This window comes from Callorhinus ursinus, unplaced genomic scaffold (assembly GCF_003265705.2).
Source record: "Callorhinus ursinus isolate GAN/ISIS: 27379988/994484 unplaced genomic scaffold, GSC_fseal_2.0 scaffold1, whole genome shotgun sequence".
NCBI lineage: Eukaryota > Metazoa > Chordata > Mammalia > Carnivora > Otariidae > Callorhinus > Callorhinus ursinus.
The window spans coordinates 21,499,266-21,524,119 of NW_027397063.1; the positions used below are offsets into that span (position 1 = coordinate 21,499,266).

The following is a 24,854-nucleotide window of genomic DNA, read 5'->3' on the forward strand; positions in this document are numbered from 1 at the left end:
AAATGTTTTTCAGTTTTTCAACTGAAGTAAGACTGTCTAGAATTCAAATTCCATACAGAATTCCACTTTTGTACCTGTTCACCATACTCCATTTCATATCCTTTCACTAGCCAAAACATAAGAAAGTGGAAAGAGTATAATTGTCACTCATAATATTTAATTTCAGCCTTAGCTCTGTCACTCTCCAGCTACAGTTTGGGGCAAGCCATTGTCTCCCTCCATCTCGCATCTGTTAATTATAAAGCTAGCTTGAAAATAAGTCCTGCTGTGTTATCACTAGGGGCTGCCAGAAGCATCAAGTGCCACAATACATGTGTACCTGTCTTCTGGTTCTAGTTTTTGCTGGAAAGGACTTCATAGCTACCAGGGAGTTACCAAATATAGAGATGATGTTGAAACTGTTTCTAATAGTCCTAACTTTCTGGAGTAATAAATACCCAGATTCTAGATCCTTTGCAGGTAGCCCTTAAAGTGCTTTTGTAAGATTAGTTAATTTGGGTTAATATTATGTCTCTTTCTAGGCTAATGATCTATACTTATGCATAGAAATTTTCATCCTTTGTGTACAAAACTGAGGTACATTGAATTGTGACACGTTTGAATTGCGTTGGTGGCTTAGAAGGAACACATTTCCTTTATGTAAGGGGCGTTAGGCCTTTGAGGTTTTATGCACAGATTTTCTAACAAATATTTTTCCCAAAAATGTTTACCCAGAGCATCTCTGGTTATGTGATAATGAAAACTCATATATCTTTGAAATGTCTTAAGATGACATTTGGCAAGGATCAGTGAGAGTATTCTCAAATATTAGAAAAATCAAAATAAACGTGTGAGGGCAAATTCTAAAGATGTTTTATTTCCCTGTTATTTGGTGGTTTTCTGAATTTCAAAGTGATAGTTACTATTTATTATTCTTAGAAAAAAGGTATGTTATTCTTATCCTTTCAAGCTAGTTTATATTAGTTTTCACAACAATATATTTGCCTTATGTACAGTGAATATAGGATCTATTTGGTATATACCAAATCCATGCCTCAGAGTTTTTTATGTTCAAATTTTAATGATTGCATAATGCTAATTAAGGTAATTCATTTCACTTAGAATAAGGAGGGACTTATGAAAAAAATTATTAAATTTACTACATTAGGATTTTTCCGTATTTTAATAATTAATTCAAAGAAATATGTACAAGTAAAATTTTTGGCACACAATTGTGCATTATATAAAACCCAGACACAGGGAAGACTATGAATTTTATCCCAAGAAATTTTGAAGAATTTCAAGCAGCAGAGCAAAATGATGATATCCATAATTTTAAGATCTTATCATGTACACATTGAAAACTCAGGAGGAGGAGAAACTAGAAGCAGAAGGAAATTAGAAAGATAGCAAGTGATTCCTAAGGGGGACAGAAAAGATAACAGATGAAGTATGTTTATATGAGGTTCAGTTCACAGGACGATGAGATATCAGAGTGAGGAAAGTGGAGTCAAGAATACTTTCAGGAATGCTAGCTTTCACAATATATAATTGTATATTATACAATATAATAATTATATATATTAGTCTGTGGCTTCTAAGGAAATATACAGCTGGAGAAATAGATTTGTAAGGCATACAAATATGTTGGATAGAAACTTGGAACTGGATGAGCCTACAAAGTAAAAGTGTATAGAATAAGAAGGGGCATATACTAAGGAGAAAATTCTAATCAGAAGAAAGGAGCCCACAAAAAAGATGGAGAACTTATTCAGAGAGGATAAGGCAATCAGATAGGAGGGAGTAGGTTAAATGTTAACTGTTGCTACTGGGCCAAAGAAAATAAAGACTGAGAAATTTCCATGGAATAAAAAGATGGAGGAATTTTTGGTAACCTCGGCAAAGATATATTCCTGGTGTGATATAGGTAAGAAGAAAATGGTGGACTGAGGAATGAGTGAGAAATGGGAAAATAGAAAAAACAAATAGGAGAGCAGATGAAGGGGTAAGAGAGGGAGAGATTTGGAAGGAAACAAAAGATTTGGAGTTGAGAGAATTTGGGTTGACGCATTATTGATATTTGTATTTAACTTTTTTTTTTTTGAACCAGAAAAGAAAGAAGATTAGGATTAGGGCTGAGGTGATTTATAGAGCAAATTGTTAGGGAGGCAGAAAGAGAGGAGTTAAGAGCAGACTCTAGTCTCAGGAGAATAAATATCACTCCCATAAAAATAGGAAGGAAAGAAGGTGAGAAGAAAGCAAGGAGGGAAGGAGAGAGGGAGGGAGGGAGGGAGAAAAGTTGGTCAGATAAGATTCTACATTGGCTACAAAAAACTTACAGCACTTTTTTTTGTTTGTTTTTTTGCGTGTGTGTGATGGCAAGAGGGAAGTATGCTTCCTGAAAATGAAAGTCTTAGAGGAAGACTCTATGATTTCATAAAATAGAAAGCAAAATTATAGGGGGATTCCCAGGAAAAAATCTGGAATGTAGAATAAATGATTATTGGATGAAAAGAAATGAGGAAGAAGAGAAAGAGGAGGAAGAAACTGTGGATATGTTTTTCTTCCTTTCTACTTCTGTGAGTAGTAATAACATTCCAAGCTTTTGTGTATACATTCAGCAAATGTTCACTGGGTGTCAACTATACCAGGCACGTTTAGGGACAGAAAACACAAGGAAGCAAACAAAAACCTTATTCTGAAGAAGTCTCCTTGTAAGAGGGAGGTGCTGGAAATAAAAGAACAATGCGATGATGACAAGTGCTAGACAGACATTACCAGTATGGCAAGTCCACCATTACCAGGTGACTACTTCTTATCAGATCAGTGGGGGTTTACTGAGATCTGAATGACGAGAAGGACTTGGCCAAGCCAAGCTAAGGGGAATCCAGAAAGTAACTTAAGGCAAGAATGAGTTTGGAATTTTATGGGGAGAGAAAGAAGGTCAATGAAGAGGAGAACAGAATGAGATGAGGTCAGAAATGTGGACAAGACCCCAATCCCAATAGGCTTTGTAAGCCAAGAAAAGGAGTGTAGTTTTTATTCTGAGGGATGGAATGCCATCAAAGTTTTAAGCAGGTGAGTGAAGTGATCTGATTGACTTTCTGAAACATCACTGGAGTTACTGTGGAAAGACTAGAATTTAGGAGGTCAAGGGAGAAAGAATTGATAATTGGGTGGAATGAGGTGATGATGGTTTGGGCTAGGGCGGTAGAGATGGAAAGAAGTGGACATATATACCTTGTGTTTAACAGATCCAGTGGGACTTGCTGATGGATTGACAGTGAGAAATCAAGGATAATATTTTGATTTTTGGCTTCATGAGGGTCCATTTACTTAGAAAGGAAATTCTAGGGTAGGAAGAGAATCTCAGATTCTGTTCAATCATAAATAGTTTGAAATATCTATTACATATTCATGGGAGGCTTCGAGTCGGAGTTGAACAGAAGAGTCTGGGGGAGTTCATCTCTATTGCTATCCCCTTACTCTGCTTTTTTTTCCTCAGTAGCACTTATTCCCGTCTGACATACTATTTTCCTTTTTATATTCCTTTTATTTATTTATTAACTGTCTTAAACACACACACACACACTAGAATGGGAGCTTCATAAAGACAAGGAATTAATTTTAACTGCTATGTCCTCAACAACTAGTACAGGACTTACTAGATTCTTAAATATTTATTGAAAATAAAAGACTTTGGGATGTCCCACCTTTCTCTTGGGTTGTTTGCATATTCTGAGATCATTTTATAATGCCAAAGTGAAAAAATGAGATAGATGCCCATGTAATTCATGATGATGTTCTGTCATTCCTTTTCCCTATTCTTTCAGGACTGAAGTTCTCTAGGCTACCTCTGTACAATATCAAGAGACACAACAATTTTTCTACTACTAAAACATTTCAAGACATGTGAATCTCTACAAATCTTTCTAGGCACCATTAGCCAATACACATCATGTATACCCATTCAAACTCTGGAGTACTACATCCTGCCTATCAGTGTCTTAGGAAAGAGGACAAGGACCATTGTCTGTCTTCCCTTCCATCTACCTTCTTTCTCTTAGGCCTGTGGGTATTTTTTCAGGTCCTGTAATGATGAGCCAAGAAACAAGATACAGCTGTATTTATTTTTTGCTTTCTTTTTCATCACATCCTTTCTAATGGCAGTGGATCTCAGTGTGATGATCTATGTGTTTGAAAGGGCAGAAGAGAAATGAGAAAATAGCAAGAGAATCAAACAAACAAAAGAATACAATTACTATCTTTAAAATGATATTCTGACATACATAGGTTGTTTTTTCCTATTTCAAGAAGAAATGAATTTTACTACACTTTAGTAATATTTTTGAAAGGAAACTTTTATTAAAGCTTTTGAAATAATCCCAGTGGTCCAGGAAGTAAATCACATGAAGTACCAGCAGTGGGTGTACCCTCTGATTCATCCTGTCAGGGCAGAAGTTTGGCATGATGTACTTGGGTCATCTGCTTAGGGTCTCAGAAGGCTACAATCCAGTTTCCAGGTACAGTCTCACTATAGTCTCAACTGGTGAACTATCTTTTAAGCTCCCTAAGGTTTTTAGCAGAATTCATCTCTGCAGTTGTAGGACTCAAGTCCCCATTTTTTATGCTGGCTGGCTCCTCCTAGAAGCTGCCCATAATTCCACAGGGCCATCTCTATAGACCTTCTCACAACATGCTGGTTTACTTCTTCAAAGCCAGCAAGAGAGAGTCTCACTACCTTCACTTTGCTAAGACAGAGTCTTATATAGTGAACGTATGGTATTCACAGAAATGACATCCCATCACCTTTGCTATATTCTATTACGAGAACTAAGCTCACAGGCCAGACTTATATCCAAGGAAAGAGGAGTCTATAGTAGTACATAAGGACTAGGAGTCAGGGAATCACTCGGGGTCAATTTAGGGTCCCTCAGCCACAATGATGAAAAAGGTCCGCGTTACTTTTTTATTGCTGTATAACAAATGACCCCAAATTAGGAACTTAAAAACCCACATTATCTCACATTTTCTGTGGGTCAGAAATTTGTCATGGTATTACTGGGTTCTTTGCTCAGGTGTTTATATGACAGAAATCAAGGTATCCTGGGGGCTATATCTCATCTGAGGCTCATGATCCACTTTCACGTTCACTCAGGGCCTTAGCAAGATTTAATTCCCTGAGGTTGTAGAAATGAGTTCAAAATTTTATTTGAGTTATTGTTACTTTTAAGCAAAACTAGTATTGTGTTATAATTTTCCATTTCAAATATGTAAATCTAGATGAATTAAATTACAAAACGCCAAAATTATATGAAGTTAATATTTTTAAGTATAAAAGGTAATCTTTTAAACAAACTTTTATAAACATTATAATATTATAATGAAATATTTTTGCAGCTATTCAATTATGATAAAATTATGCTTGAAAACAATCAACCAATGACTCTAGAAACAGTAATTTCAATAAATATGCTTTCTTAAAGGATCTCAAAATGCACACATAAGGACATATCTCAAATTGAAATGAGCATTTCATTTTTTTTTCAAAATTCAGCAATTGTATATTACTTGCCCTGCTCATCTGTGAACATCCTGGCTGCTGATTAACGATTTCCTTTTTTCACTTGACAAATGCTCTTCTAAAATATAAGCTTTTGCTTGAGTGAATCCACCTTTTCTAGCATCAGAGATTTTCCTCCAAGTGTCACATTCTCTTCTACCTTCTATTTCCTCTTTTTTCGGAAGAAACACATTATTTATCTCTTTTTCTCAAAGCTGAAGAATGGATCTCCATCACTAGGGTTAAAGAAAATCAAGATTGGGGTGCCTGGGTGGCTCAGTCGGTTAAGCATTGACTCTTGATTTTGGTTCAGGTCATGATCTCAGGGTCATGAGGTCGTGACATTGAGCCCCGTGATGGGCTTCGTGCTCAACATGGAGTCTGCTTGTCGCTCTCCTTCTGCTCCTCCCCCTGCTCTCTTTCTCTCTCTCTCTCTCTCAGATAAATAAATAAAATATTAAAAAAAAAGGAAAATCAGGATTGATGCTCATCCTCACAGTCACAACCTACATTTCTCAGTGGGATTTCATGACACTATTGATTCAATTGCAGATCAGTGTTGAACACTTGTGACAGAGTTAGCTCCAGAACCAGTAGTCTTCTCTTGGCCCAAAGGGACCCCAATAGTTCTGATTTGCATAAGTCTGTTTTTGTTTTTTCATTCTTTGTAGAGTCTATTGTTACCAAGGTTTGAAAGCAAAACAAAATATTGATCGTTTTACAGAAACAACAAAAAAAAATGTTTACATTTGGCTAGAAGAAAGCACTAAACTGGAGCACAAGAATAATTTTGGAGTGCTTATAATTTGTTCAAGACTGTAAGAAATGACAAATATGTACACCCCTTCCAACCTGTTATGTCCCTCTGTTAAAGTAATTCATGGAGAAAGGGCATTTTTGGTAATTTTGAATTAAAAAAATGCACCCCTAAATTTGAAAGAGTTCCAGAATGAGGGCTACAGACTGGAACTATCAAATTCAAGTGAAGAAAAAGTTGGATATGCCATGGCATTCGTGTCTGTGGCTTGGATATCATATGACCTATGCTGTGTAGTCTATATTTTGTTTTAAGATTTTTGAAATTTTAAGAATCAGTAAATTGAAAGTAACAAAAATAAAAGAAGATTGAATAGAACAAATGCCTTAAACTATATTATAGAATTAATTTGTCTAATCATGAAGAAGATTAATCAGAGCCAAGTTACATGCACTATCAATAAGTAGTCATGTGGGTGCCTGGGTGGCTCAGTCAGTTAAGCTTCGGCCTTCAGCTCAGGTCGTGATCCCAGGGTCCTGGGATCGAGCCACACATTGGGCTCCTTGCTCAGCGGGAAGCCTGCTTCTCTCTCTCCCACTCCCCCTGCTTGTGCTCTCTCTCTGTCAACTAAATCTAAAAAATCTTTAAAAAAATAAGTAGCCATGTGAGATATGTATTAGCTGTATCAGCATGTGATATCTCCCTTATCCTATCTGATGCCCAGCCTTCCACCCATCCTATAAGTCTGCACTTGCATGCACACACACACACACCACATACAATTCCACTATGGTTAACAATATTAAGTTGGATGAGAGCAACTGAGGTACCCAAAAGAATTTGGAAGTTACTAAGGAATTAGGGCCTTGGGTGGGAAATACAGAATGAGGGGGATAGAAAATAATTTGGAAATGTATTACTTTATATGGACTCTTTTAAGCAACTTCTGGTGTATATATAACATTAATCAGAATTATATTCTACTTCTTTTGGTTCTTATTTAGGCATTATACACATGCTTCTATTGAAACATTACTCAAGAAAATGTATTTATTGTAGTTAACCATTGCTTCCTCCTAGGATGAGAACCCTAGTTTCCAGGGTTCTTATATTTCCCCTCTCTTTTCTCTTTCATTAGTATTTTGTCAGATGTGGGACTGAAGACTAGAAATAAAACAAAACAAAGTAAAAAATACAGTGTTGTTAGGTGTTATTAATCCTTTTAAAATATAGGCTTAGTGATAAAAGTGTTTTCAATATTTGGCCATATTACGCTTTTTAATTACCTGTGCATTTTATCAATCTGGTTCCAATATTTGTTATAAATAGATGAAAATTAACTGCATGATTGAAACAATTCTATTCGGTATATTAAAGATATTATTGTATAGTAACTGCCTATATGTTCACTTCTTCAGACCATACATGTTCTTTTACAGATTTTGCTCTTGGTCCATCTGCTTCTGAGGGTAGGATCAAAAAATATATATATTTCTAAGGTCATTCTTTACCTCAGGTCTCAAGGAAATTTACTGTAAATGGTCTGTCTTAGATGGCAAAATTGTCACAGAGAACTAAGACATTTAGTTTACAAAAGGGCACAAAGGAAGAAAGAAAAGAAAAAAATTCAATTTTTTAATGTTTTTGGGTTTTGCTGTCATACAGTCAAACTTCTCAATGTTCACTCTTCCTACATATTTATATTAATTTTCCTATATAATTTAGCCATAACCATTTACCATAGGCAGCTTTCTCCTCCGAGTAAATAGAGGGTATCCATTCAACCAACTTGGATTTTCTGGTCAATTATCTTCTTTTCACCACTAAAACGAACAAACCCGGAAGAAAGGACATAAATGAATGACTTCTTTATATTTTATCGTTATATACATTTTTAACATATTGATAGTTAATGTTTATATGTTTATAGTTAAAGTTTATAGTTATATCTTTACAAACACATAACTATATGTTTATTGTTACACACTTTTTAATAATTATTTATCTAATAATTTCAAATAGCTTTTGTAATTGTATATAATAAAATTATAATTTATAGTTTAATTTTAAAACATACTTTTGTTATAATATAATTTAAATTTTTAATAACTTAATTGTAAAATATAATGCTTTATTTTTTGTGTTTTTTTATTAAAGTACAATTAACATACAATGTTATATTAGGTTCAGGTGTTTAATACAATGAATAAAAAATTCTTTTTTTTTTTAATATTTTATTTATTTATTTATTTATTTGAGAGAGAGAATGAGAGAGAGAGAGTACATGAGAGGGGGGAGGGCCAGAGGGAGAAGCAGACTCCCTGCCGAGCAGGGAGCCCGATGCGGGACTCGATCCCGGGACTCCAGGATCATGACCTGAGCCAAAGGCAGTCGCTGAACCAACTGAGCCACCCAGGCGCCCATGAATAAAAAATTCTATACATTTCTTCTCAGTGCTCCTTAAAGTAAGTGTACTCTTAATTCCCTTTATCTATTTCACCCATCACCCCACTAACTTCCCCTGTGGCAACCATCAACTTAAAATATAATGCTTCCAGGGGCGCCTGGGTGGCTCAGTCAGTTAAGTGTCTGCCTGAGGCTCAGGTCATGATCTCAGGGTCCTGGGATGGAGCCTTGTGTGGTTGGGCTCCCTGCTCAGTGGGAAGTCTGCTTCTCCCTCTCCCTCTGCCTCCTCCTCCCCCCTGCTCATACTCTGTCTCTGTTTCTCTGTCTCTTTCTCAAATAAATAAATAGAATCTTTAAAAAACTATAATGCTTCAAAATTGAAAGATTTACATTCATTGGAAGAGGCATCCACATTCAAAATAGAAAAAGGCAATAAAGAATGGCATGTTTTGGACATGGTTTGCACATATGCATTGTATTGTGGCTGTCCCAATATTTATATGTGGGTAAAAATCTATTTGACTATTGCTGTCAACCATAGCACTTTCATCTCCTTTTTTATTTCCTTGGATATTTTGAAGGTGCTAAGCTCACTCATCAACACAAGTCTTCCTGACACTTGGCATTTTCTTTTTTGTCACTGTCTCTCTGAAACAAACCTGGGATCATAATATATCTTAGTACATAAATCCAAAACATTTAGACAAAAAAAGAAAAGAAAAGAAAAAAAGGCAAAGAAGGAAAGAAGCAAAGCAAAGCAAAGTTAAAGTAAGAAAGGTCCATCCAGTGAAATCTTTGTTGAGTCCAAGATATGGAAATACCTAAAGATAGCTTTAGACCCTTGCTCTGGTCTTATTTCTCCTTATCCAATTCTTTTGGGAAGTTTGATGCTTTTCCACTAAATACTAAACATATTATTATTTTTTTATATATGTTTCCATGCTTTTTCAAATTCTATACCCTTTATTTTTACACCTTACATCTTGTAAAACCTTCAAGTTTTCTCTTAATGATACTCTTTCACTCTATCCATATTCATTACTAACTCTTATTCTATAACCCAAACTAGTGAGGTTGTTGGAACACAAACTTCCATTGCTGGCCCCCACACCCCTCCAAAATAAGTTTTGTTCTGTACCACTGCAAGATTCTGAATGGATCACCGATTTCCCCTCAACTTTAAAGCTATCATGAAGAGTTTATGTAGTAGAAAATAGTTTTTAGGGTTTTTTTTAAATAACTGCTTGATTTCTTAAATTTGTTCCACAAATAAGGATATCTAAAATATAGAAATACTTAACACAAAATTGAGGGGAAATCTGCTTTTAAAAATATACCCACAAGATCCAGCAATTCCATTCTTATGTATATACCCCCTAAATTGAAAACAGGTAAAATATTCATATATTCATCCAAACTGAATGTTTATAGCTGCACTATTCACAGGAGCCAAAAGGTGGAAACAACCTAAGTGTCTGTCCATCAATGGATGAATGGAATGGATGAACTGTGGTATATACATACAATGGAATATTATTCAGACATAAGAAGAAAATACTGGTACGTGCTATAACATGGCAAAACCTTGAAAGCATTATGCTAAATGTAATAAATCAGACATAAAAGAATAATTATATGATTCCATTTATATGAAATATTCAGAAGACTTGAATTCATAGAGAGATAAAACAGATTTATGGTTGCCAGGGACTGGGGAGGAATAGGTACTAAAGTGGCTGCTTAATGAGTACAGGGGTAATAAAAATGTTTTGGAATTTGATACAAGTGGTGGCTTCCCAGTAATATCAATGTACTAAAATGCCACTGAATTGTATACTTTAAAATGGTTAATTCTTGGGGCGCCTGGGTGACTCAGGCAGTTAAGTGGCCAGCTCTTGATTCTGGCTCAGGTCATGATCTCAGGGTTCTGGGATCAAACTCTGTTTTGGGCTCCTTGCTCAGTGGGGAGTCTGCCTGAGGATTCTCTCTCCCTCTCCCTCTGCCCCTGCCCCCTCTCATGCCCGCTCTCTCTCTCTCTAAAATAAATAAAATATAAAAAATAAAATAAAATTGTTAATGCTGTAATTATTTGAATTTCACTTCAATTTTTTAAAAAGGGAAAAATATTTCTGCATACACATTTGGAGTCAACATTTTTAAACAGATAAAGATACATATAATAATAATAGTCTCTGGAATCTTCATTTTAGTAGTGCTCTTAATCTGTCTTTATTTAACAATACTTTCCTTCATTCCTTTTTTTTTTTTCTTATCTGATTTCAGAGTTGAAGATGCAAAAAGAGTGTAATAGCCTTCAGTTTCTCCAGGTTATGTTTTATTGGTTAATTAATACCTGTTTTAAGTGGTTGAAGATATTTGAGTGTTCCTGAGTTGTGTATTAATGGGGCACTAAAACATGCCCTGTCATGTCTTAATTCCTCCAAACAGTCTCACACTGAATAAGTGAAAAGTGATTAAAACTTAAATGTCTTACCACCGAAGTACTTACTAACTTAGTCAGATATGATTAAATGCTTAATCATTTGTTCACTAGCAGTCATAAATCTTTCTTCATTCTGGTGATACATATTATAATTTTTCTGGGTCATTTAGGTTATAGACCATTTTCTTGTTCCTCTAGATTTTATGTGCTCTGTTCTTTCTTTTTAAAGCATTATCAAACATATGGAAGAAACATATGGTCAGCCAGTTATTTTATAAAAGTCCTTGAATATTGGGTGAAAATGCTCACATAATGGGGTTTTAGAGCAGGTCTCTTTTATAGCCTGTAAAGAAGAATACCGATGTTACCAGAATACAAAATATAAAATCCCTCTGTGAAATAAATTCAGCGCCTGTCTGAGTTTTACTTTTATATCAAGAATTTAGAAAACTATGGGCATTTCTTACTCAAATTATTCACGGTTTTATGTTTCTTTGAAAGTAGAGTGTTTCATAAAGTATATGCCTATTAATATTTCATAATGAATTCAGTTAATAGTCATACTATAAAGTCCTTGAGGTCAGCAAAGAATCATTGTATAATGAAAACACTTCTAAAATTGTTTTTGTACTCTATTTATATTTGAGGCAAAATTTGGGACATTAAGCAAACTGCTTTACCTTATCAAGCCCTCAATTTTCCTTATCTGTGAAATAAGCATATTTTACAATTCCAAGATTGTTGTAACAGCTATACAAATTCATATATAAAAAGTGTTTGCCATACTGCCCAATTCTGCATCCACTTCTCCATCTCACCTAACGAATTCCACTGTTCATTCTTTAAGTTCCAATTTAAACATAATTACATTTTAGGGGGAGAATGAATAGATGGATGTAAAAAACAGAGGATGACACTAATTAATCTATAAATTTAATGCAGTTTCAATAAAAATCAAATTTTGGGGACCTTGATGATGTTTGTAAATTTCATGTAGGAGAATCAATGATGTATGAATGTCTCAGATTCTGTTCTCAGACCTATTATCTTTTCCATCCAGGTTGAGTTCCTAGATGATTTCACCCACTATTAAAGTTTTAAATACCTGTATATTTCAACGACTACCAAATTTACCTCTACTGTTCCCAAGACTCTTGTATCCAACTGACCATTTGATTTCTCAATGTGGATATCTAACAGGCATCCCAAAGTTAAAGCTAACATGTTCCAAGCTGAAATCTCGACTCCCATTCATCTCATTAAGACCAAAAACCTTAGAATCACTTTTTATTTCTCTATTACTTTTTATAATTTTTACTGAAACATCAGCAAATTCTATTGCCTACCTTTTAAATACATCAAGAATCTAACTAGTTCTCACCAACCCCACTATCATCATGGCATCCCAACCTACCATGATGAAATTTCAATAGACCCCTGGCTTATCTTTCAGCTTCCACTTTTGCCTCTCTATGATCTATTCATCACATAGTAGCAGAATGAACTTCTTAATACTTGAGTCAGAGCATGCGGTTTATATATTAAAATTCTATATGGCTTCTCATTGCTCTTAAATTAAACAGCAAAGTTCTTAAAAGATCAACTAGCCCCTTGCTGGTTCTTGATATTTTTTCTCTTCCTACATTGCTGCACTCCAGCCACAGTGGGCATCATATGGTTATTCTTCAAACACTGTTTGATACTTCTGCCCTAGGGCCTTTTTACACGTTCTTTCCTTTGCTTGGAAAGATCTTCCTCCAGATATTCTCAAGGCTCCCTCCTTCACTTTTTTCAAATCTCTGCTTAAATGTCCCATCTTTTAAGAGGAATTCTCTGACCATCTTCTCTAAAATAATACCCTTGTCTCTCTTTGTAATGGTTAATTTTATGTGTCAACTTGGCTAGGATGTAGTGTTCATTTGCTCCATTAAACACTAGTCTAGATGTTGCAGTGAAGATATTTTTCAGATATGATTAACAATTAAACTAGTGGACTTTGAGTAAAGCAGATTACCTTCCATAATACGGGTGGGCTTCATCTAATCAGTCAAAAGCCTTAAGAGAAAAAACTGAGTTCCCTCAAAGAGGAAGGAATTCTTTGATTACCCTTCAACTCAAGACTGTGATATCAATGCCTATCAGAATCCCCAGCCTATTGGCCTTCCTTGAAGATTTCTTACTTGCCAGCCCCCACAGTCATATGAGCCAATTCTTCAAAATAAGTCATAGGTCCCTCTCTCATTGTGTGTGTGTGTGTGTGTGACTGTCTTATTGGTTCTGTTTCTCTGGAGAACCCTGATTGATACACCCTTTGTTTACTTACATATTGTCTGCATCCTCTAGTTGAAGATAAACTCAAGAAGGAAGAAGTTTTCAGTATTATATTCACTGTTGTAATTCCAGTACCTTGAAAAACAAAGCTGGGAGCATCATGTTGCCTGATTTCAAGCTATATTACAAAGCAGTGATCACCAAGACAGCATGGTACTGGCACAAAAACAGACATATAGACCAATGGAACAGAATAGAGAACCCAGATACGGACCCTCAACTCTATGGTCAAATAATCTTCGACAAAGCAGGGAAAAATATGCAGTGGAAAAAAGACAGTCTCTTCAATAAATGGTGCTGGGAAAATTGGACAGCTATATACAGAAGAAGGAAACTCGACCATTCTCTAACACCATACACAAAGATAAACTGAAAATGGATGAAAGACCTCAATGTGAGACAGGAATCCAGAGGAGGACATAAGTAGTAACCACTTTGACATCGGCCACAGGAACTTCTTTCAAGATACATCTCCAAAGTCTAGTGAAACAAAAGCAAAAATGAACTTTTGGGACTTTATCAAGAGAAAAAGCTTCTGCACAGCAAAAGAAACAGTCAACAAAACAAAGAGGCAACCCACAGAATAGGAGAAGATATTTGCAAATGACACTACCGTCAAAGCGCTGATTTCCAGGATCTATAAAGAACTTCTCAAACTCAACACCCAAAAAACAAATAATCAAGTCAAAAAATGGGCAGAAGACATGAACAGACACTTCTCAAAGAAGACATACAAATTGCTAACAGACACATGAAAAAATGTTGATCATCGTTAGCCATCAGGGAAATTCAAATCAAAACCACATTGAGATACCACCTTACACCAGTTAGAATGGCAAAAATGGACAAGGCAAGAAACAACAAATATTAGAGAGGTTATGGAGAAAGGGGAACCCTCTTACATTGTTGGCGGGAATGCAAGTTGGTACAGCCACTTTGGAAAAGAGTGTGGAGGTGCCTCAAAAAATTAAAAATAAAGCTACCCTGTGACTGAGCAATTGCACTACTGGGTATTTACCCCAAAGACCCAGATGCAGTGAAAAGAAGGGGCACATGCACCCCAATGTTCATAGCAGCAATGTCCATAATAGCCAAAGTGTGGAAAGAGCTGAGATGCCCTTCAACAGATGAATGGATAAAGAAGATGTGGTCCATATATACAATGGAATATTACTCAGCCATCAGAAAGGATGAATACCCAATTTTTACATCAATGTGGATGGGACTGGAGGAGATTGTGCTAAGTGAAATAAGTCAAGCAGTGAAAGTCAATTATCATATGGTTTCACTTATTTGTGGAACATAAGTAATAGCATGGAGGACATTAGGAGACGGAAGGGAAAATGAAAGGGGGGAAATGGGAGGGAGAGATGATCCATGAGAGACTATGGACTCTGAGAAACAAACTGAGGGTTCTAGAGGGGAGGGGGGTAAGGGGGTGGGTTAGCCTGGTGATGGGTATTAAGGAGGGCATGTATTGAATGGAGCACTGGGTATTATACACAAACAATGAATCATGGAACACTACATCAAAAACTAATGATGTAATGTGTGGTGATTAACGTAACATAATTAAAAAAAACTAATGATGTATTGTATGTTGACTAACATAACATAATAAAATAAAATTAAATTAAATTAAATAAAAGAAAAAGCCTTGGTGCATATTTGCCAAATATATATATATTCCAAACCTATTTGTTAATTAAACAATGACTAAGCACAAGAATTTAGAAATATTATAATTATTTAGAATGAACATTTTTTCTACCAAACATTAAAATGCCTTTGTGGGAAATGGTGAAGTTTCCTTCTTTATTATAACTAAATAATATCCCATTGTATATATCCATGTGTATAGCTACACCACATTTTCTTTATCCTGCCATTTGCAACAACATGGATAAAACTGGAGGATGTTATGCTAAGTGAAATAAGCCAGACAGAGAAATTAAAATACTGTATGGTCTCAATTTTATGTGGAATCTAAAATAAATAAATAAAGTTGAACTCAGAAACAAAGAGTAGAATAGTGGTTTCCAGGAACTGGGGAATGAGGGAAATGGGGGAGATATTGGTTAAAGGGTACACACATTCCATTATAAGATGAATGGTTCTGGGAATCTAATGTACAGCATGTTGATTATAGTTAATAATGTATTGTATATTTGAAATTTGCTAAGAGAGTAAATCTTAAGTGTTCTCACCACAGAAAAAGAATGGTAGCTATGTGGGGTAATGGAAATATTAATTGATTGTGGCACCTCATCTCACAATATATACATATATCAAATCATCATATTGTATGCTTTAACTGTATAACAATGTTGTCAGTTATATCTCAATAATGCTAGAAAAATAACTAATAAAAATAAATTAATAATATAATAAAATAATATTAAAAATTAATAAAGAAGATACATTTGTAACCAAGCATACATCTGTTTCCCATTAAATGCTAGTACATTTAGGAATTAAAAGGAGTTTTTCTCATTTCTGTGAATGAGTCTTCTATTCACCCCATCCACTTCTACTTATCCAGTTTAACTTTCTGCCATTCAAAGGTCGACCTAGGCTTTACTTCTGACCATCACCTGGAATTCCAAAATTAATAACCTCCTCATCCTATTGGATGGCTGATGGTTAGTATCTGTGCTGCCAAAGCAAGCACATGGAGGGCTGATGTTACAAAAGCCACACAGTCTTTTATTGTCATTGCCCTCAATTTCCTTCTCATATAAGATTCTGTGAATAATACCCTTTACTGAAAAGTAGGAACATTTATGGTACAGGAGAAAAAACACTTAAATCTGTATGCTAAGTATGCCTGTTCCAAGAGTCTAAAGAAAATGGGAGAAGAAAATAGATCTCCTTCAAAGGAGTCCAACTGTTGACAGCTCTCAGTGCTAAGTTTGCTTCTCTATCTTGATGTCCAGCCTTTTACCTCTTCATTGGCTGAAGAATGCATGGCACCTTCTATTCATAGTCACTTTGCCTCCTTCTCATATATTTCTTCACTCTCAGCAGTACATTTTTCAAGTCCTAAATTACTCATTTTAAACAGTCATTATAGAAAAGACATCAGCTGTAGGTTTTCAACATCCCAATCAGTCTTCTTTGAGACCTCTTCACCAGTTTGAAATGAATATGTACCTTGCTCATTCTTCCTGCATCCTTCCTTTTATGGGTAACTATTATGCCAAACACTGAGTGAAAGGGGCCAGAGTTAGCAAATGTTTGTGTACAAGTGCACTTGCACATTCAGCACTCCTTTCAAAGAGTGTATATTCAAACAATTTCCTAGAATCAACATCATCCAAAAATCCCCCCTCAGATCCACAACGAAGACAGAATTTTTTATTGCTTTGTTGACTGTGAATTCTTCTTTTTTACTATGGTGCTCAGCTCAGCCCTAGTGTCTACTGATACATAAATAAACAAGACCTTTTGCTAAACCTTGTAAAAAACAGAGACACAATATTCTTATCTACTCAAAGACCTGGCCAAAAGTTTGGAAACTCCCTTTCAGTATAGAAATGAGAGTCAAACACTCCTGCACTGGGGAAAAAATATATTTTAACACCAGACTGGGGAACAAAACAGCAAACATGGTTAATTTTGGAGAAAAATATGGAAGACATTATATGGCTATGTAAAGATAGCTGTGAGGTGATTCTTGAGGATCCAATGACCTTAGAGCCAACAGGAGTGACCCTGTAAAACAAATCAGCACCGAGGTCCCTGCTTTCCTGTAAAGTGTAAATTCCTCCACAGAAGAGGGAGATGGGGGGAGCGCATTAATTATGTTCTTCACAAAGGGAGTCACATTAATTTTGAGTGAGAGAGTGACAGCTCTGGAAAGCTCTGTGCAGGATTTAAAAATCTTGAGATAAAAAGTAATTTTTTCCCCAAAAGGTAATTTTTATTTTATTAAAGTCAGTTCTAGAAGATAAAGTTGAGAGTTGGATATCTTTGTATGGTGATTGAATGATTCAAAATTTTCTTAATTTTGAACCAGGAAATAATAAATACAGTATGAATTTTTAATAAAATGGTAGCTATCCAGAATAGTTTTTCATAAAAGAAATAGTGTTTTTTAGGGGCTCTAAATCATCCCCTGACTTGTACCATAAACAGCAGCTTCCAGGCTGAGTCATGACTCTAGCAGACCTGGCTGGACACCATAGGGAAGGTTGGGACACATATTTGTCATAAGACTCATAACTTATCCGGCAAAATATCAGAATGAGTGTTAAAAATAAAAGCTATTATTGCTCTTATATGTAAATTGTTCAATCTAGTTTTATGTATCAGAATTATTTAGTTTGTATTTTAAACTAGATTTTATCAATTTGAAAGGTAAGTTTAATTTGGACAGAATGGTGAACTCTTCCTCTTAAAGTTCTATTAAAGTTTTCGGGGCATGACTTGATTTTCATTACATTTTATAGAAATATGTCTACTGTTAGTTTGTCTTTTAAAGGGGTGAATCAGAGACTCTCCTACATATAATAATTGAACCAAAATATTCCAGTACTGATAAATTTCAGTACATTATATTATCCCAATCTGCTACTGCAGAAAATAAAAGAGATGGGAAGAATCAAAGTCAAAGAGGATCCCAACACAAGGGAATTTATTAATACTTATACTACATTTTTTCCACATCTAACCATTCATTCATTCTTCTACTCAAAACAGGTAGTATTAAGTGTCCAGTGCATGCCAGGCACTGTTCTTGGCACATGGGATAGTAGTGGACAAAACAGCCCCAAAGCTAAGACTGTGACAATCTTTTTATTTTGAATCAAGTCACTTAGCTGATAATGACAGAGCTAGACTTTCAACCCAGGTCCCTCTAGAATTCAGAACCTCTATATTTTTTTTCTTCATTCTAAACTATATTTCCTCTTAATGAATGGAAAATATTTAATTATGAAATCTCAAATCTCTGAATTAAATATAGGGCTATAATTTTTCTAATGTTTTATGTCTATAGGGCATAGAAGAGGATATATGTATATTTAGGGGATAGAAATGGCTTATGTCTCTCCCATTTGCCCCCAATTTTTTACACAGTAATTTTTATAACCATAGAAATGGCTTCTGAATGATACACATTGTTTGACTTGTTGTGGCTTTTATCTTTCATAACCACAAAGGAGAGGATGTTATTTTTATAGTTTCTGGAAGAGACTAGAATGAAATTCCCACTATTGTGGAATTAATTAAAAGTTAGCCTTCAAAATGAATCATTTTGCCACTGAGAACACTTTTAAAATATATTCTCATGATCTTCACTATAATTCAGAGTATTTAAACATTTACAATAATAAATACAGGGTTTCTTAAAAGCATACATTATACAGTAATAATTTAAAAGTACTCATGACGTGTTTTGTCGTGATGAAATATATAATATATCAGGCTTTACGAGGACAATGCAGAGACAGCCCAGAATCATGAAGGTGGAAATGACGATGGTTTCCTTCTACCTTAATAGCTTTAATTGCAGGATACAATAGAATACAGCTGCTCCTTTCTTCAAAGTCCAATTTCATTGTCTGTCTATAAACTGTCACACCATCTCTGCGTTTTGACTGTTATGTCACCCAACCCTGTTCCACCTGAACAAATTTGTGGCAATCTGCACCAAATGCTCCTTTTCCTCTGCTCTGAAGTATAAATTCCCTGTGCATTACTGAATTAGGAGTAGTTTTAGCTTTATTGGTATAAACTTATTTACTGTGATAAATGTAATAAGTAAATAAAGTAAAAACGAACACCTAGAATTGACATTTTACTGAGGAAAAAACTGGGATATGCTTTATATATTTCAAAAATGTAAATGTTGTGATGGTTTGAATAAGACAACAAATTCCATGTGCAGATAACTAAAAAGAGCAGAACCTTTTTTTGGAAGGGTATATAGGACTTATGAACAATGACAATAAAATGAACTAAACCAACCAATGAAAAATGGCAGACTTTGCCATAGATGATTGAGCACAATATGTTCTCTAACAGTTTCCTTAAAAATGTTAGCTTTCAAATAATTCACTTCATACACCTAGTTTTTGTTATTTTTTTTTCTTTTCATGTTCAAATGCATCACGAGAATCATTAACGTCAATAACTGGAGTTAAGCAATAATTTCCTGTTTCTTCCACCAGATGAATGATCATGATTTGCTATAATGTAGAAGCAGAACATTTCTTTTATCATTCTTTCTCTTTGTCTGATAATCTGGCAAATGTCAGTGATTTAAATTATGGATAGAATAATAAGTAATGAAAATATGCATAGCATAAATATTTGTATTAGATGGTTTACAACTGAGAACACTTTGAAAGTATCTGTAAAACAATATTTGACAGTGCTTACAGTGTTCACTATATAACTGAGCACTTGCATGAGTACACTAGTTCTTTAGCAGAAAAATAAACTGTGACTTGATAAGAGACATAAACAAGAATTAGTTTAAAATGTGAGAGACAGAAATTGATGCAGAAAGGAATGGCCACCACCTAATGACCAGAGACCTATGAGACCCATTAGACCAATCCACTCTCATTTAAAAGTGACAGTTCTAGTAGATTGAAATTTGGTAGCCATAATTTATCTTCACTTCTGATTATTTCCTTCGCTAAATGGTCATCAATAAGTTTAGAAAATACTGTTTAAATTGTGAAGTTTTGTTAGTGCAGGCCTAGCTACTAACATGGCTATCGATGATAACCTTTATTTTAGGGTACCATAAGTGGTACTGTTTCACATTTCATCATTAACCTGAAAGATGGAAAACCATGCATTATTATGTTTGCAGTTGACACTGAGCTTTCTCTTTGTATGTAGCAAATGGGCAGGGTTGGGGAAACAGGATAAATAATGACTCAGAAGTAGGGAAAGAAGAAATTGGAGACAAGAACCAGATTTGAAAAATAGTGTGATGAAAGATTTGAGAATTAGTTTTGATAAATGTAATCAATGATCTTTTCCTAGATTATAACTAACTGCCTTAAACAGTCTGATGTTTAAATCAACTAAACAGAGCACAACCAGTGATTGGGTCTTTTGGCACAATGCAGCACGTATGAGTTACATTTTCTGGAAGAACAAGACAAAAATAATATGCTCTTTCCTCAACAAAGAGTTCCAGGATCCATGGCCACTCTAACCACTATTGCTGCTTAGTAATACGTAACATTTATGAGGCTCTTCAAGATAATTCAACATTTTTTACTATAGAGGTTTCTGAATATCACATTTTAAAATGTTGTCAGTATGTGTTGTGGGATGAATTGTGTCTCCTAAAAGGATATGTTCAAGTCTTAACCTCTGATACCTGTAAATGTGACCTTAATTAGAAATAGGGTCTTTGAGGATGTAATCTATTTAACAAGAGGTCATACTAGAGTAGAGTAGACTCTAAATCCAATACAACTGCTGCCCTTATAAGAAGAATAGAAGAAATGCACACAGAGAAATGATGAAAAGACCATGTGATGACAGAGAGAGAGAGACTGGAGTCATGTATCTACAAGCTAAACACTAAAGATTGCCAGCAACCAGCAGAAACTAGGAGGAAGCAAGAAAAGACACTTCCCCAGGGGCTTCAGAAGAAGCATGGCCCTGCCAAGACCTTGATTTCATACTTCTAGCCTCCACTCTTTATGGTATTTTGTTACGATAGCCTTAGGAATCTAAATCAGTATGTCATCCATAAAAGAAAGACCTAAAAAATGTTTTCTGCCCCATTGATGTAAGTGAAAAGTTACACTTTATATATTATACATTTGTAGGTGACCTGTGGGGGCTGTTACATTATGTCATGGAGACAGAAATTCCCTTTTGAAAAGCATTGAGGAAGACCCTGCAATAGACTACATAGAGATACTGACTTGTGTGCATGTGAGCATGTCTATTCTTTACTATCATCCCTGCCATCTTGCTAAAACTTAGCTCTGCTGGCATCTCTGTGTGGTTCAACAGCCCTTGCTGACTTCATTTGCTTACAAAGAGTACTCCTGTTCTTCAGATGCCTGTTCCTGATCTAACTTCTTTTTAATATTCTAGTCTCATATTGTGCTATGCCCAAGTAGCATCTGTGTGTCACCTACCCTAGATTATGTAATTCTTCAACAGATCCTATACTTCTTCTGCCTCTGGATTTTAATTAGTGCTATTTCTTTTCTTCTCTAGCAACCAAAACCCTATCCCAGTAATTCAAAGACTAGCTCAAATGCAGTTTTCCCTCATGAAGACTTTCCCAGTCCTCATCACTGTATTTTTTCCTCTATCCCTATTTCCATCATGCTTTGTACCTCCATCAAAACATTTAATAAAATATTCTTGATTTATAATTATTCTATGCATGCCTTTTGCCCTAATTTTTAAAGATAAGATGGGGTTTCTGATATTACTTTACAAACCTTAAATTCAAATACACTGGCTATCTGAAAACAGGTTAATATGAAATAATGTTATTTGTTCCACAAAAGTCTTGAGAAAATGGAGCACACATCCCTGTTCAAGAAGTTATGATCAGTCATTAATAAACATGTGAATGAATGAATAAATAATTGAATGAGGAATTATGTAAAACTGAAGGCATAGGCTCTTTATAATATTATCTAAAAAGAAAGAGTTGGCTGATCTATTTTAATTTTTGGTAATCTTGGTTAAGAACATCCTAGTAAAATTTATGATATTAAAGTTTACAAACTTTTTAAAAAAATATGAACTTCACATATGAGTCTTTGGTATTGGGGAAATATTAATGACAATTTTTAATGTAGATTATTTGTTTGAGATGAAATCTTGGATTATATGTTTCCATTACTTTTACTGATTAATAAATTAACAAATAATTACAAACAACATAGATAAAAATTGTGTAAAGTGCATAAAGTAGATGTAAGTGTTTTATATTAGAAGAGAGAATTATTTTCAAGGAAATAGAATTCCATTTCAAGTGCCATGAAGATTATCTAAATGAAAATAGCACAATGAGTGTGTTGTTTATAAAACTGAATTTGATTTTGTTATTTTAAAAGATTACCCTAGCCATATAACCATTGCTACTTTACTAAATATGAGTTTATGAGTTCTTTGTAAGAAAAAAACACATTTATTAATAAAATAATATATTGATTGATTTTCACAGAAGAGTCTAGTGTTGGGAGACAGAAAATGTTAAATCTAGTACTTGCAAGAACTGGAAACAAACGTTCCCTTTATGGAGAATTTCTTTTCATTCTATTAGAATGGAATCTTCTTTGGATCCAACCATAAAAGAGCATAATAATAATAATAACAACTAACACTTAAATAGCACTTAATACATGTCAGGCACTATTTTAAGTGTTTTGCACACATTAATTTATGTAATCCTCACAATAACCCTATGAGACAAGTACTGTTATTACTCATATTTCATAAAAGAAGAAACTTACTTAGTGTGTATTAACTCACAAGGTCATACACCTAGTATGTGGTGGAAACAGAATTTGAGCATGGGTCTACAATGCATTCCCTAAACCATTCTTCTCCAGAGCCCTCCTGGTTTTAGAAGAACAACTCTCTAATCTCTCTCTTTCATAGGAATTCAAAGCTGTGGCCATACATATGTTTCAGTCTTTCAATAGCACATAGCATTCCAAAAGGAACGATTTACAAATGGTTGTGAAGTGGACACTCCCTGGATATCTTTTTCTTCATGCATGTATATATATTTCATTTAATAGGATAACATCAGAAATAAAGGTCATGTTATTATGTAGCCACAGTAGAGATCCAAAACTTCTACACATTTTAAAGAAATGTGTGAATTTCAATTAATCAAAGTAAAGTGCATACACTTGCTCACAAACTTTTCATTGTTAATTTTGGTTATTTCTAATTCTCCTAAGATCTTGAACATGTTGCCCCTAAAATGCTCATTTTTAATATTCATCTAAATGCACTAGTGTGGCAATAAATTTAAATGGAACTAATTGGAACTAGGTTCAACTCTAAATCTATCATTAATTATTTATGTGACCATTGGCAAGTTTCATTCCTTAATTGAGGTTTCCTTATTTGTAGAATAGAGATTATATATTTATTTTGGAGCTATTCTGAAAAAAAAAATTAAAAATAAATACATAATACATTTCCTGAAACAATTTGGAGCTATTCAAAATTCTATTATTATTTCTCCTTTCCTCATTTGTATGTTAATGAAAATTTGCTTTACTAATGAAAAATTGTTGAGAAATTTAAGAAACATCAGCTGATAAGTGAAACATGCATATCTATGCTTTAAAAATATTCAAGTGATCATTAATCTATTTGAGTATAAAAAGTGGGTATGGGGAGATGTGAATCTGAACAAGCTTTAGTTTTTTTCTTAAGGGTCCATATTGAAGTCGTATACAATGACCATGTGGTGAATTGGATTTTTGTTTTGTTTCTGTCTCTAATGAGATTAATAATAGAAAATCACCTTTGTTATCCTTAGAAGAAAAGTTGCCTTCATAGATTAAGGGTAGGTTTTCTTGAAAAAGAGAGGGTGGGCTGAAATAGTATCATCCTAGGGCTCCTTCTGTTAGAACAGCAGACATTCAGTGGTGGATAGCTCTACTTTCTGAGAAAAAAGATTCAGTCATACCCATTCTGTTTCAAGGATTTGCAGAAAAATTTTACCTGTCCCCTGACGCAGGGTAACCAGGAGAAGAAAAAGAGGCAGAGATTCAGTGGACACCAGATCTGGTTCTGACAGCACTCCAAGGTGGCAGCTTGACTTGGGATAACTCTATGGGTCTGAAATAAATATTATTATGCAGTCCTAGCATTCCAAGCAAAAGGATGACCTTGGCCAAGCTTTCACAAGGAAAAGAGCTCATCCTTATTCAGTGGTAGATAGAGCATGCTCTAATAGCACCTAAAGGAAGAATTAACAATGGGTAGAAAGTAACAAGTAACATTCAGCCTAACAACTGCTGCTGGGCAACAATGGAATGCACAGTTTATTTATTTATTATCCTAGCAAAGCCCAGGTAACTATTTGTCATAAATACTTGTGTTTGGATTTCAGAGTTCATGTTCAGCAAATACTCATTTAGTGTTTAATAATGTGCTAACCCTTGTTTTAAGTCTGAAGATTACAGCCACAAAGCAAAATGCTGTTATCGTGAATATTATAATATAGGAGAATAAGAAAACCAATAAACAGAGATATATAACACAGTTTAATTTAGGGATAATGCTACAAGGAAAAATAAAGCCTGACAAAGAAGTTGAGACTAATCATACTACCACTTTAGAAATGATGATCATGGAAGGTCCCTGACAATCTGACCGTAACTAGGGGTAGATCATGAATCCTTGGAAGC

The 24,854-nt window shown here is 34.7% G+C and overlaps 1 protein-coding gene and 1 long non-coding RNA gene across 12 annotated transcripts in view; one reads left to right on the forward strand and one right to left on the reverse strand.

Annotated features, from left to right (window-relative positions):
* Positions 1–24,854, forward strand: part of ROBO2 (roundabout guidance receptor 2) — a 1,626,757-nt gene that overhangs the window by 522,221 nt on the left and 1,079,682 nt on the right. The window lies entirely within an intron of this gene.
* Positions 7,965–24,408, reverse strand: LOC141373592 (uncharacterized). Its single transcript, XR_012379765.1, has 3 exons — positions 24,166–24,408; positions 23,966–24,064; positions 7,965–8,122 (listed from the first exon to the last, which is right to left on the reverse strand). It is a non-coding gene; the product is annotated as an uncharacterized lncRNA (long non-coding RNA).